This window comes from Haliotis asinina, chromosome 11 (genome assembly GCF_037392515.1).
Source record: "Haliotis asinina isolate JCU_RB_2024 chromosome 11, JCU_Hal_asi_v2, whole genome shotgun sequence".
Lineage (NCBI taxonomy): Eukaryota > Metazoa > Mollusca > Gastropoda > Lepetellida > Haliotidae > Haliotis > Haliotis asinina.
Genome location: NC_090290.1, coordinates 38,485,063 through 38,499,162, shown reverse-complemented (window position 1 = coordinate 38,499,162; position 14,100 = coordinate 38,485,063). Strand labels below are relative to the sequence as shown.

At 40.2% G+C, this 14,100-nt stretch overlaps 1 protein-coding gene across 1 annotated transcript in view; it reads left to right on the top strand.

Annotated features, from left to right (window-relative positions):
- Window positions 1-14,100, top strand: part of LOC137255409 (corticotropin-releasing factor receptor 2-like) — a 160,194-nt gene that overhangs the window by 77,571 nt on the left and 68,523 nt on the right. The gene's annotated exons all lie outside the window — the stretch shown is intronic.

Here is a 14,100-nt window from a genome sequence, read left to right as displayed (position 1 = left end):
ACGGATCATTAACTCTGACATATTACACCTTACAGCCAAACTCGATGATGGAATGTCTGATGCAAATCTTATATAAAAAGGCATTTCATTTTCTATCTCAAGACGACAAAAACATGTCATCCTGTTCACGATTAAATGTTTTCTAAGAAGCTATTTTCTATACAGGTTGTCCGTTGCTTTTGAGTGCCACTATCAGTGTCGATGAGAGCCACAGGCATCTGAGTTATTAACGCCGATATTGCTTGATTTGGCTCATGCACTGGAGACGAATTGCCATACTCTTGGAGCTTTTTCCTATCTGGTAAATGGGTTACACTAGATAGTAACCTGATTAATAGAGACAGGTTGAGAGTTCAGAATCCACAAAGTGACCCATGAAGAACTTATTTATCCTCTTTTTTACCCGGGAGGATATCCAACCAATTCTTCAACGTCGAAACAGGATTTGAACTATTCATTAACGTGACAATATCACATACGTGAATATTGGCGAATATACTAAAATAAGATACATGTAATTAAAGATTGCATCTTAAATGTGAAAGCCAATTGACATTGCCTGTTATCGAAATGGTCATATGAATGTTTCTATTTCATAACTTTATGTTTTCGATGTGAAGACAAATAGATAAAAAAACCTACCTTTTAATGCAGTCATGATCAGTCATGACTGGCCTGAGTAAACTGCCGTGATGCTTGAAGCTTAAGTGACGGAATGTGTTGAATTACAGTAAACTATTGTCATTTACTGTAATCAGTGTTGGTAGTGTCTGTAGAGGTATGTCTACACGTTATCCCTATGGAATGAGAACTCCATAAATGCCTTGAAGAGTGACTATTGTAATACAGCATCTTGAGGTTCAGGCGTCCAGTTTAAGTGTCTGTCGCTGGTGGGTGTGTCATCTACTAAGGTACAAATAATCATACATATTTACACTCAAAGGGGCATTGTGTTCGAATACAATATTGTACACTATTGTATTTTACTGTAAACAATTGGCGGGGTCTGTGGAGGACTGCCTGTAGCTTCTCTCCACGGAATGGGAACGCCATAGATGCCTTGATCAGGAAACATTTCCCAACAGCATCTTTAGAGTCATGCACCCTGTTTAAGATTCTGACGCTGGTAGATGTTTCATCTGCTGAGCTACAAAGGATCATATGCAGCATGTCTCAAGTATACTGATAGGATGTTTCAGAGTCATCAAGAAAACTATTATACAAGAAGATGTGCAATCAGACATGAACCACTTCGTGAGGAATCAACACAGAGAGTTCAGGTAACTAAACAATATTGTAATCAGACTGACTGATTTTACTGTCAAAATTGTGATATGTTGGATCCGGTTTGCAGTCGGCCAGAATTAGATTCACTCGACATCACAGCTGGATTTCGTGCGGAATATTTACACTTGTTGCCTTTAGACTGAAATGAGTGGGAACTGTAGTTTACGTCGGAAATAAGTTCACATCAGTCGCTGACAACAGGAAGGCAATACACATAACAGGCTGGAGTTTCTTTCATTCAGACTTGTAAATATATTGGCAGCTTGTGGCAATGACAGCCATCCGCCTTGTACAGGCCTGACTAACACAAGCGTAATTGGATCTGGTAGACTGGATGATATCTTTACAGGATGTACATACAAAATCCGTTGTGCCGAACCCTGATCTGTCGAGGACACGATTGTCAAGAAGTAGAAGCTTCGTCCCTCGAAATCCCTTTAAGAGATGAGTTCGAGAGTGCATTGATGAATGGATAACTCGAAAATATCTAGTAAGGTGGATGCATCCGGATAAAACAAATCGACATCATCGAATCGGCTTTTGTGTCGTATATGAATGTGCATAATAGGAGAGAAATGAAGAATTGTGATGAACTAGTGCAGAACCAATCACAAACAAGGGCAACTGCGAATCTGTCGTGCTTGAATAAATATACATAATATAATCGAGTAATCATGGATTGAACAATGACTAAAGATAATAGAATGGTATTGCATCAATCTATGTATGAATTAATACACTATTATTTGAGATTCAATTTAAATTCGAATTTCTTTTACATAATGATCACATAGAATACAAAGAATGCATACATGAAATCGCAGACTAATCTCAGACATTCATAAACGACTCCAACAAATCCATCAGCTTTCCACTTCCTATTGTTGTGAAGGCAATGTGTAACAGTCCTTAACAAAAACGCTAAATCATTTTCATATCCTCACAAAATCTCCGCTGAGAATCTACTACCAACTGCATCATGCACGTTTGTTCATTATTCACTAGTTATCGTCCAGAAATATAATAATCTGAAGTACGTCATGGTGTGTGCAACTCTGCTTTAGTACTTTCGATTATTCAGCTATGCATTTTCGCTGGAGTACACTGTGGAGGAAATTTTAATACTCCAACAGCATCACCAGTTCAATTCAGTCGCAGTATACATGTGCAAGTAAGTTAATATGCGTGACCAAGTCCTATTCATAATGGAAACAGTTCTCTGCTGAAAGTTCATTAAAATGCACAATTTTGACCATATCACCATCTGTTCGTGAATCATCATCAGATATTGATAACAAACCAGTGATCATAAAATGCGCCAAAGTGAGGCAGGAGATTTAATCTGTTACTACATGATCCCGTTACAGAAACATTTTCTTCAGAACAGCTTATTTTTCTATGAATAACGAAAAATCTATTACGAAACTACTTTGCTGGTATCTGAATCTGAACGGCGAACGGCACTCTGTAAATCTCCCTTGTGTATTCATTGCTGACAAATATCTGTATTTAAGGAGTCAATGTACACTTATATCCTTTACCCCATTAACAGCCAGTTCTAAGAATATACATAATGAGAACATTTCTAGATCAGATTTGAGCATGTTCTGTTGAAGCTATTCACCTTGAGTGTGATTTACTACTTCAACAGGAAATGAAATAACAAAATCGATGTTTCCTTGAATTCTATATGTACCCATACTGTCATTGTCTACTAAATACACTGTCCATTCGTCTCCCACGCTGTGTCTGGCTGTCTGACTTCGGTTTAATTGCATTCACTCATTCTCCTTTATTTCAGAAAAGAAAATAACCAGGTCAAAGCCAACTGCTCTAAGTGTAAGACTGCATGACCATAAGAGTTATTCCGACCATGTACAGGAAAAAAGAGATATTACAAAGCCGAACACAGCAATGCAAGAAAAAACCGCTTCTAGACATCACCAGCAAAACCTCCTCACTTGGGACACGATGCCACGTCACAACCAAGTCAGCCAGCGTGGTCTGACCTGCTGGCATTCACCTTTTACAAGCATGGGTTGCTGAAGATAGATCAATTCCAATTTCATCCTCAGGCTTTCCAAAGACGATTATGTGAAGGGGAGTGTGAGCATATCTATTTCCTCACAAGGAACATCAGTTGCAATAAGTGGCTCTTATGCGGACCTCTCTCTGTAGAGATACACACCTTAGACGCATCAGGATCTGCTGTTCGTCGGTTTGATATCCAGACTGGAGCTGATCATAAATCTTTGACACTACAGTTACTTTGGGCGAGCTGGCTAAAGTGCCAGGCGAGTGATCCAGCGATGTTGAGGTGTTGGGTTTGAGTCTACACGTGACCGGATGTAAAACTCCTGGAGTCAACTTTGTGTGCAGACCCCTTCCATGTTGTCAAAACCCCTAGTGTACAGTACACAACCCTGTGCATTTAAAACAACCTACAAACGGCAAGATGGTGACCACATCAATACGTGCAAACACCGAGTTGCGTTTACAGCAACGTTCAGTAAACTTGGACACAGTACTGTGATTATGTGTCCCAGTCCACCAAGCTGTGAATTGGGTACCTCCTGAGGATGAGCGAGCCACAAAAAACTCCTAGTGGCAGGAAGAGTTGTATACTCCCCAGGAAGTTGAGAATCATAATACGATGTGACGTTGAGATTGATATCCAGTGATCGAGGAAAACAAACAAGCACTAGTTGCATGGATATGTGAGCTATATAAATAACCAATAATAATAATTCAAGGGCAGATGCAGACTTCGGAATCTATTCCAGTCAGAAGGGGAATATTTCAGTTGGGATTCCTTTAGTCCTTTGACTTTTTGCCTTGCTTTAAATCCTTTGAGTTTGCTTCTCAATAGGGACGAGGGTTACCATCCCGGACCTCCTCAGCACAAATCCCCAACACCTCTTACTCATCTCCTGTACATGGATGACATCGAGCTCCTTGCCAGGTTTCCTTGTCGGCTGGTCGGCTGGTCGGCTGGGCTCAGATGTGAAACTGAGGGCTTAAGCCTTTCTTTTTGCTGCTCAGGACCAGTCACTTCCCACTCGCAATCGCAAGAATGTGATTCTTAATCAAAATAATATTATGAAATTTCCATTATGCACTTAATTTGCAGAGACTGTCCAACACCTTGTCACTGCATGCTGTTTCTGTTTCTACAAACAGCATATCTTAAAAGACATAATGGCATGGCTCGCTGTTTTCGCCTGTGGCTTTGACCCCACATTTTCAGGGCGTCATGGAAATGATGAGAGGAGATCAGGAGAGTGCACGGGTCCACCGGGAGCACAGCCCTTATGACAATCTAGGTAATGCTGAAGGTTGCAGTGTTGGGGAGTCTACATGTACTCCGGAAAGTTGTTGATGGGTTCGATAAGGTACTGTTTCCTGGGAGAAGCCCCACTCGCTGTCTGGGCTGCGTGTGGTGGGAGCAAGGGCCCAGAGCTGAAGATGAGCCTTACCGGCCTGACTGTGCCAAATCACCCGAACCCTCTCTGATGCATTTCTATCTGAATCTGTAAAACATTAATTTTGCGAAATCAACATCACCTTTTGTTTCAAAAACACTGCAAGAAAATTAAACGTGTATGTGAGCCTTTTGTTTTCAGAAGAGAGATAAATGACTCAGGGTTCAGAAATACTTCCTGTTCTAGCTAAACTGCTGCGCCTGAAGTCATACTACTGTTTACAGCTCCGATAAACCCGGCACATTCCCCCTTCCCTAAAGTTACATTCATGATCTGAGAAAAGCAGGAAATATGCTTCGACGTTGTGCGCCGAAGGGTAGAGGTAAAAAAGATCCTTCCGAAGTCAACACGGGAAAATGGAATCTAAAATCTTAGTGAATGTCTAATTTCATCGTGTTTCCTCTGCCATATTGCCCTTGCGAACTTCCGTGACGTCTATCAGCGTTCCCGATTCTCCCAAGAGTATATCGCTACATGGGCATTGGTTTGTTCCAACTCATCATAGATGAAGTTCTGTGAGATCTGCTCGGTCACATTCCACTGAACATTTAACACGCACCGACTCAAAGCAGTTGACATGTATGTTGGCTAATTCAGCACAACTGTAACCAGTGATGAACGTACTTAGAAAATCGATCTATGCCTCTGATATCAGCCAGATCAGTGATACGTGCAACAAGCTTTGTCTACGGACTCCTCATACTGGAAACATTTCCATTGATAGGATTATCCGGTTGGTGAAGATGAGCAGAAGTATTAAATCTGCGCTGAAAGCAAATTTGTTTAGTTTTGTGTCTGTAACATTCGTTATCCGAAGATCTTATAATTACGCGGCAAATACATTTGTAATGTGTGCTACAAAGATCCATTTCATGACTCTTAGCCGATTTCTCAGTACAAAAGAATCTGGCCTTGTAAGCCTTCTATATGTCTTGCAAAGTTGCCAATGTTTCTCCAATCTATTTGAACTTGAATCCCACAGGAGCCGACGTAAAGTGGAATCCATTTCGAAAAACGTTTGAAACATGTATGGGGAGTTTTGGGCAATTTCTAATAAAGATGATGTTGCTGCTTCACCATTTCAACAGGTAGCAGCCCACATGAAATGGATGCATGGGACGTCAAGAGAAGGCAAACGCTCGCTGTCGTCTCTAGTTCAATACAAGATACGTGGGAGAGTATTCCTGTATGCATTCATTGTACATTTTGTATCTCCGGATTCCAGCTTTTTACCTCGACCACACTGCCACTTCTTTTTAATGTTCCATTTACAGTTAAAGCTGTCAAAACCGGCTTCTGTCCAATCTGGCAAGTTGTTAACACCGGCATAAAATATCAGTCCTTCCCGTGGCGTGTACATTTATCATCAACCCTACAAAACGGTACCTTGTCTAAACCAGATTATTTCTTCAGTCCCAGTGAGTGCCGGTTGGGACAGCCTCCACTGTAACATATTCTGTTTGTAAGTTGTTTTGCTCATGCTTTTTCTGTCCTACTTCTCCCTCTTTTCTGTTTCATATTCCCTTTCATGCCTCTTTCGTTTTTTTCTCATGTTAACTTTTGATATCGTCTGAATCGGATCCTTTACTTTCTCTCTGTCTTTCCCAATTCTTTCTGTATTTTTACTGTGCTGTTCACACTCGTTTCATAATTGGAATTCATTCACTGTTTTCACTACTTTCACTGTAAACTCGTTCTGTATTTTTACTGAGCTCGTCACACACGTTTCATGACTGGATCGATTCCCTGTTTTCACTACTTTTACTTTTTCACTATAAGTAACCAATCCAGTAATGGTAAAGTAGCTAGTGTAATCAATGCCGCGTTCTATATTGCCTCAGTGCTATGAGACAAACTCACAGTAGCACACCCATTAGCATTTGCCATGTGATGATTCTTCCTCGCTTGGCGCAGCTCTTAGCAATATTCCAGTTATGTTATGGGGATGAGAAGATAATCCAATCTGGACTAGACAACCCAGTGATCAACCGCATGTGCATAAAATAACTGCCAACCAAGTCAGCGAACCTGACCAACCGATCCCGTATGTCGGATGTTCATGGCTAGAGGATTGTGATATGATGCTGACAAACCAAGAACAGAGCAAAGGGACGCAACTACTTGAGATACTGAGGTGCCTGGAACTGTGCCATAATTCGAAGATATGTTACCAAGAAATAACGAGTTACTTGTTTCAAAACAACAGTGATCACCATATTAATATACAATATATATTTATGGTACAAAGAAAGAATATGCTTGCTACAAAGGAACAGACAGAAACTAACTCGTTGTTACCACATCTAATTACAAGACAGTGGGATATCCAAAAAATCGTGGAGTGAGTTGACTGAATTCGTTTTTAGATAACAGGGGATCAATGGATCGGTAAAAACGAGATGATTTTCATCGGAAACGAAGGACGATAAAGCAAACGCATAATATAAATGATATTAAGTTCACCTAGCTGCAAATGTAGCTGATGTTTTAAGGATCACATGTCAGGATACTTAAGACGTTTAACATCCACACATTCAGCGTTGGGGACAGCTATCAATCAACTCTCCTCGTCACGCAGGGAGAAAGTTAACAAATTTCTGATCAAACTGACGATGAACTTGATAACAAGATATCACTCCATCTTTCCTCGTCATTCACACTGGAGCCATAACGTGTTCAACTGGACAGCACCTCAAGACCTCTTTTGATGAGATCATGTTTGTAGTGTGCGTTAGATTTGTAGAGAAGGCAGTTCGATTTCAACCGTTTATTCCGAAATCAGGGAACAATCATTCTGTGCTCTACGTGCTATTTACATCTTGTCAACTATTCATGATTTTATCATTTGTATGAATGACCATTTTGATCTAGATGTGTTATTGATGGCACAGGATTCGGTTTGTAAACATAGCCCGTGAATTGATGGGATGTTATTTTGCTGGCTGAAATGTCAAATTTTATGAATTTCCGATACAACTTTGTGGCAGGCGTTTCTATTCAGCCATTACTTCAGTCTTGCACCTTGAAGAGAACACAGATATGATGTAGTACTCTGATAAGACGGAAAGTTGGATAAGTCCCACATTAAGTGTCTTATTGCCATAGCGAACCTACCATAACTGGTTGGCACTATAAAATACGTAACACCTCGCATTCTGGTATCTCTGTGCAGTCAGACATGATTTGTACGATCTCATGTTCCAGCTGAGTGTGATAAACATCAATAATACATCCTATGTTCTATTACGGATCATTAACTCTGACATATTACACCTTACAGCCAAAACCCGATTGTGTAATGTCTGATGCAAATATTATATAAAAAGTCATTTCATTCGCTATCTCAAGACGACAAAAACATGTCATCCTGTTCACGATGAAGGGTATTTTAAGAAGCTGCTTTCTATACAGGTTGTCCTTTGCTGTGGAGCACCACTATCAGTGTCGATGAGAGCCTCAGGCATCTGAGTTATTAACGCTGATATTGCTTGATTTGACTCAAGCACTGGAGACGAATTGCCATACTCTTGGAGCTTTTTTCTATCTGGTAAATGGGTTACACTAGATTGTAACCTGATTAATAGAGACTGGTTGGGAGTTCAGAATCCACAAAGTGACCCACGAAGAACTCCTTTACGCTGAGGGAGATCCAAGCAATTATTCATCGCCGAAATAGGATTTGAATTATTTCACATAAACATCGTCCGGAAGGCGGGGTTTCCGAATATGTGGGGTCTGAGTAAACGGGGTTCGGCTGTATACACAAATGTGATAAAGTCGTAATTTCGCGTTTTCAATGTGAAGAAAAATAGATAAAAATAACTGCGTTTATGCAGCCTTGGACCATCGAGATTGCAATAACCCATCATGAATTGCAATAACCCATCATGAATTGCAATAATCCATCATGAATGCCACTTTCAGGACGGAATACTCTGACGAGATGCTGAAGACTCAGGTGGACAAATGTGTTCAATACAGTAACCTGTTGTGATTTATTGTAATCAGTTGGTAGTGTCTGTAGAGGTATGTCTACACACTATCCCTATGGAATGAGAACTCCATAAATGCCTTGAACAGTGAATATTTCAGTACAGCATCTTCAGGTTCAAACGCACAGTATAAGTTTCAGTCACTGGTGGGTGTTTCATCTACTCAGGTACAAATAATCATACATATTCACACTCAAAAGGGGCAATGTATTCGACCACAATATTGTACACTACTGTAATTTACTGTAATCAATTAGCGGTGTTTGTGGAGGTCTGCATACGGCTTCCCTTTATGGAATGGGAATTCCATTAATGCCTTGACTAGGGAACATTTCCCAAAAGCATCTGCAGTTCATGCGTCCAGTTTAAGATTCTGACGCTGGTAGGTGTTTCATCTGCTGAGCAACAAAGGATGGTATATATTTATGCAACATGACTCACACTGAAGGCATTTTCAGAGCCACCATGTGCAATCAGACATGAACCACTTTGTGAGGAATCAACACAGAGAGTTCAGATAACTAAACAATATTGTAATCAAACTACTTGATTCTGACTGTCAAGAAAGTGAAATGTTGGATCCGGTTTGCAGTCGGCCAGAATTAGATTCACTCGACATCACAGCTGGATTTCGTGGGGAACCTTTACACTTGTTGCCTTTAGACTGAAATGAGTGGGAACTGTAGTTTACGTCGGAAATAAGTTCACATCAGTGGCCGACAACAGGAAGGCAATATACATAACAGGCTGGAGTTTCTATCATCCAGGGTTGTAAATATATTGGCAGCTTATGGCAATGACAGCCATCTGCCTTGTACAGGAACTGACGAATACAAGCGTAATTGAATCTGATATGTTGGGTGATGTCTTTACAGGATGTACGTACAAACACTACTGTGTCGAAATCTGATGGTTCGAACCTGTAAAAGCTTTCTCTCTATATACTCTGCTTTTAGTGATCAGTTTGCGATTACATTTGACGACGTATGTATTATATTCCGTAAAATAAGAACGTGTATATCTTGATTTTACTTAAAGCAAATTTCCTGGTTTACCTGATGCTTCTTTTAACAACATTTCAGTTATAAAATGAGAGAAATTTAACCCAGTCGTCAACTAGTCCTGAAAACCCAATATATTGGGTGTGGTGTGGAAACAAACCCGACCAAAGATCCGTTGATCTTTCAAACTCAAGCGACGCAACTCTTTACCCTGAATGGCAGCGGTTCAAGCCGCTTCTCTGTTGGCGCCGTCTGTGATTTTATTAGTATTATTTTTCCTTTTTTGCTTTTTGATATTTGTTCAATCATCGTAGTAGTTTACGGTCCTTCGGGGTTTTTTTGTTTGCTTGTTTGTTTGTTTGTTTTTTGTTTGTTGGTTTTTTGTTGCTTTGGGGTTGTTTTTTGTTTTTTTCTTTTAGTGCATAACTTTTAAGTCACATTTTGGCTGAATTATTACGATGTGACTATAGAGCTATACTCACTAATTGTATTTTAGAACAGGTAATCCGATTAGTCGATGACCACATCAAATTACTATAAGCGACTTTTTATCTAAGAACACTTCAAACGTATTCATATCGCATCTGTGTACATCTTCTTCGTAATCATATGTGTCCCCGAACATCATGAGCCCACCATCTTGTTTCACGTTTGTTTCACATTTGTTTCGAGACATGATCACTAACTATGGACTTGTAGATACCGTCAGTAGATACCGTGCAAATCGCCATGTTGACGAAGTGATAAAGTCTTAAACTAACGTGTTGTTTGGGATCTAACGTGATCGATCGTTTAATCGGGACATCCACAGGTTTATGGTGTATTTTGGCGTCGACCGTTGCAAACAGACAAAACCGTAGACATTCGTGCCTATCAGCAACCATCAGTTCTCCTTATGTAACGGCAATGGATAAACCATACATGGAAAGAGGGAGGAGTATAGTTCAACTCTGAATGAAGGACATCCTCATCATTAATGCATACGTGTTCCCTCATCGATCAGCGATCAGAGAACTCAAGTCTTCCTGAGTGACTGCAGCGGGGAATGAATGCTAGGTTCTTCAGTGGTAGATTACAGCGGGATACAAGAAAATACCAACACGTTGTGTCAGGAATATGTTCAGGCATCACCAGCAAAGTGGCACGGCTGTTTGTGTTGACGTTTTGCAGGAATGCTAATCTGATGAACATTTGGAATGTACAAACTAACCAGACCATATTCTCTTCCTCTGAACGCAAAAGCCGGAGTTGAATAGAGGGAATAGAGCGGGAATGGTCACAGTGAACGGTTACTGAATTATTCAACCAGTTCAAAATACAGCTCGCTATTCTGAAATGCCCTGATAATCACTGTCCTACGGAACGAGTTAGAAACTCAAAATTACCCAACCAAGATACGCATCGAGACAAGGATACCCTTTCAAGGAATATCAACTCCGCTCTGAATGTAATAGCCCTCACTGGATATCCAGACTCATTATGGGATCTTTTTCCTTTCAGTAGAGGTGTACTATGTCCATTGTATATGGATCAATACCAGTTGCAGGCGTATCTCCTGAGGATGGTTTCTTCAACCAGCTCCTATTAGTCCTGGAACTAACTCAGTGTGAGAGCCCATAAGTGGCTTATTTACTGCTAACAATATGGAATGGCACTGTCGTATTTATCACGTTAGGAAGATAAGCATTCCCATTGACTCCTTGTGTGGTTAATTTGTACCTGGCAAATACACCTAAAGAATTATTTCAGGATGAATTAAAAATATTATGATTGGTATTTGATTAATAGTGTGGGACAAGGTTACCTATATCCTGTATCAAACTTGAAAATTATTCTGAATTGTTAAGATATTTATTCAAATGAGAATAAGTCATGATTGTTACGATGAAAATAATTCATAAGTTTAAGATGTGCCTAATTCAGATATGTTACATGAGAATTATTCAAAGTTGTTACGATGAGGTGAGCATTATTCCGAATTGTTAATAATCTTGTCGTAAAACACTGCTGATGCACGTGACTGTGAACGTGTCTCTTAGTTGGCCAAATCATAATTTCAATCAATGGATAATATTTTATCTAGTGTCCTGAGAAAAACACAATGCATCAGTTACAGGCAATGAATGTCATATTTCCGATGACTGAAGCAGCTGGTGGATGTGCTTCATCCCAGCCAAATGGGAAGCGCTGAACATACTTTACACAGAACGTAACACTGCCCTTCAGGATTGATAGTTGCATTACGAAGCACCCAATTGGAGGGAGTGTATACAAAACTTACATAATCCAGTCACTTTTCGTAGGGAATCAGCGGACATCTCTTCACAACGTGTAGACTGATGTCTTGGGGAAGCCTGTTGCCTCTATTTTCATCATATTGATATTCCCAGGCTTTATATCATGGCTCATTTGGATCATATGTACGTTAGGCAATCCTACTGATGTCACATGTGGCTTTATCTATTGATAGCAGCTCCAATCTGTTTCTCAAATATAGTAGTATGTAGTCACCTTTGCTTAACGCATTTGAACACGGACTAGTTTTCCTACTAACATTGCTCCCAATGTCAGCTCTTGCAATCAGTTTCGGAAGCATGTTTTCAATCCTGAGCCGCTTGTGACAAACTGACTTAACATTGATGACAGCGAAGTTGAGGTGATTTCATGTTCGGTGTTAATTGGCTCAGAAAAACAAGATTTGGATCTCACCCGTGTTAAGCCGCTTAGACACTGAAGGCCAAGATGTGCTCATGTAACCGCAATGTATATGGGTAAGCTAGGGGAAACTCACTCTTAGCCCTGGTTCTCTTCAACGCTGGATGCCTAATGAAGTATCCCTAATTTGCCAATCTGATGGAGCTTGTTTTGCCTGATAGTGATTGAAGTTTTTTATTCTTTAGGAAGAAGTGGGACAGCCGAGTCGGTGTTTTAAAACCCAACGTGCTGGTAACACGTTGTTGGAGATGCACATGTCACTGTGAAGCCCATCACAATATTGATCCCTTGTGAATTGCCATTAACTTACTGACAAAACCGCTACAGACAACTTTGTATTTCTTCCACGGAGGAGGGAAGTCACCGATGGTTTGGATAGTTAAGATCTCTTTATTGTGTAAAGCAAAAGAGGTATTCTAGATCACTTTCTCTGATGTCAGGGAATGACGCTTTTCTTCAGGAACTGAAGCTGAGCTGGATTTATATTTGTGTGAGGATTTGCTGTCTGGAAAGTTATTCGTCTCCCTTTCATAACAATTTGCAAAATACTTGGTAAGCAGATGTATGTAACGTAATCATCTAATGCGTGTTTAAGCACGAGGCCTTCAGGAGTGTACGCATTATGATGGGAAAAACACCTTTAATCTTCACCTCATCGTCGTCGTATGGTATTTATGCATAATGGAATACGGTGTCACAATATGTTTGATTAAATAGTGAACCTACACCCCCCGCCGGTTACATGGATATATGATATAGTATTTCGTTACATTCGTCTTCAAACCCCACATGGGTAAATTGGCGTAGATTCTTACAGTATTGTACGGTTGTACCTGTGTTAGAGGAACATACGCCTGTGTCAGTCTGTGACAGAAGAATCGGATTCTTCAACGAAGGTCTTTCATGTTAATATTTTATGTGTGATATCACTGGGTGGCTACTTTTAACATAACGACAAGCGATCAATAGACTCAGCTACTGTCGGGAACATCTGTATACATATACCAGCGTAGGTACATATTACCTGTGACTCACTGCGACGCACGCCAGTTACTGAAAGCATCTGAGAAAAACATTGGGCATCTCCTTGAGAAAGGATTCATTCATTTGCCTGAAATACCCTTGAGCGCCTTGTCCATACTCGGGATACACTGGCGACATTGTCCGTAGTTCTTGTACTTCTGTCGGAGATATGCTGTGTGTGACAATGCTGGACATGTGTCGTTTTATTTGCTGACACTGAAAATATTCATGAGTTCTGAGCTATTATCATCAGGTTTTAATCTTTGGTATATTTTGAAAAAGGATATCGGCGGTTGGGTTTCTGAAAGAGATTGTCAGGTGCTTATTATAGTGGCTGTGTTAATACCTTAATGTATTTGTGCACACAGTCATACTGTGCCTTAAGAGTTCTTTCTGTAAGCTCTTACCTAACACGTGTTCCGCAACAATGCCAGCTTCTTGTTAGATTAATATGAGAAGAACCTGACGAACTGACTTCTTGGAAGTCTTAATCCTCTACTTAATGTGAACGTACTAGCTATTCAAGCAAAGAGACTATCACATAATAGAATAGCGAGGAACAACCCACATCCGTCTCCTGATTTGAAGGAGTTATTGCAG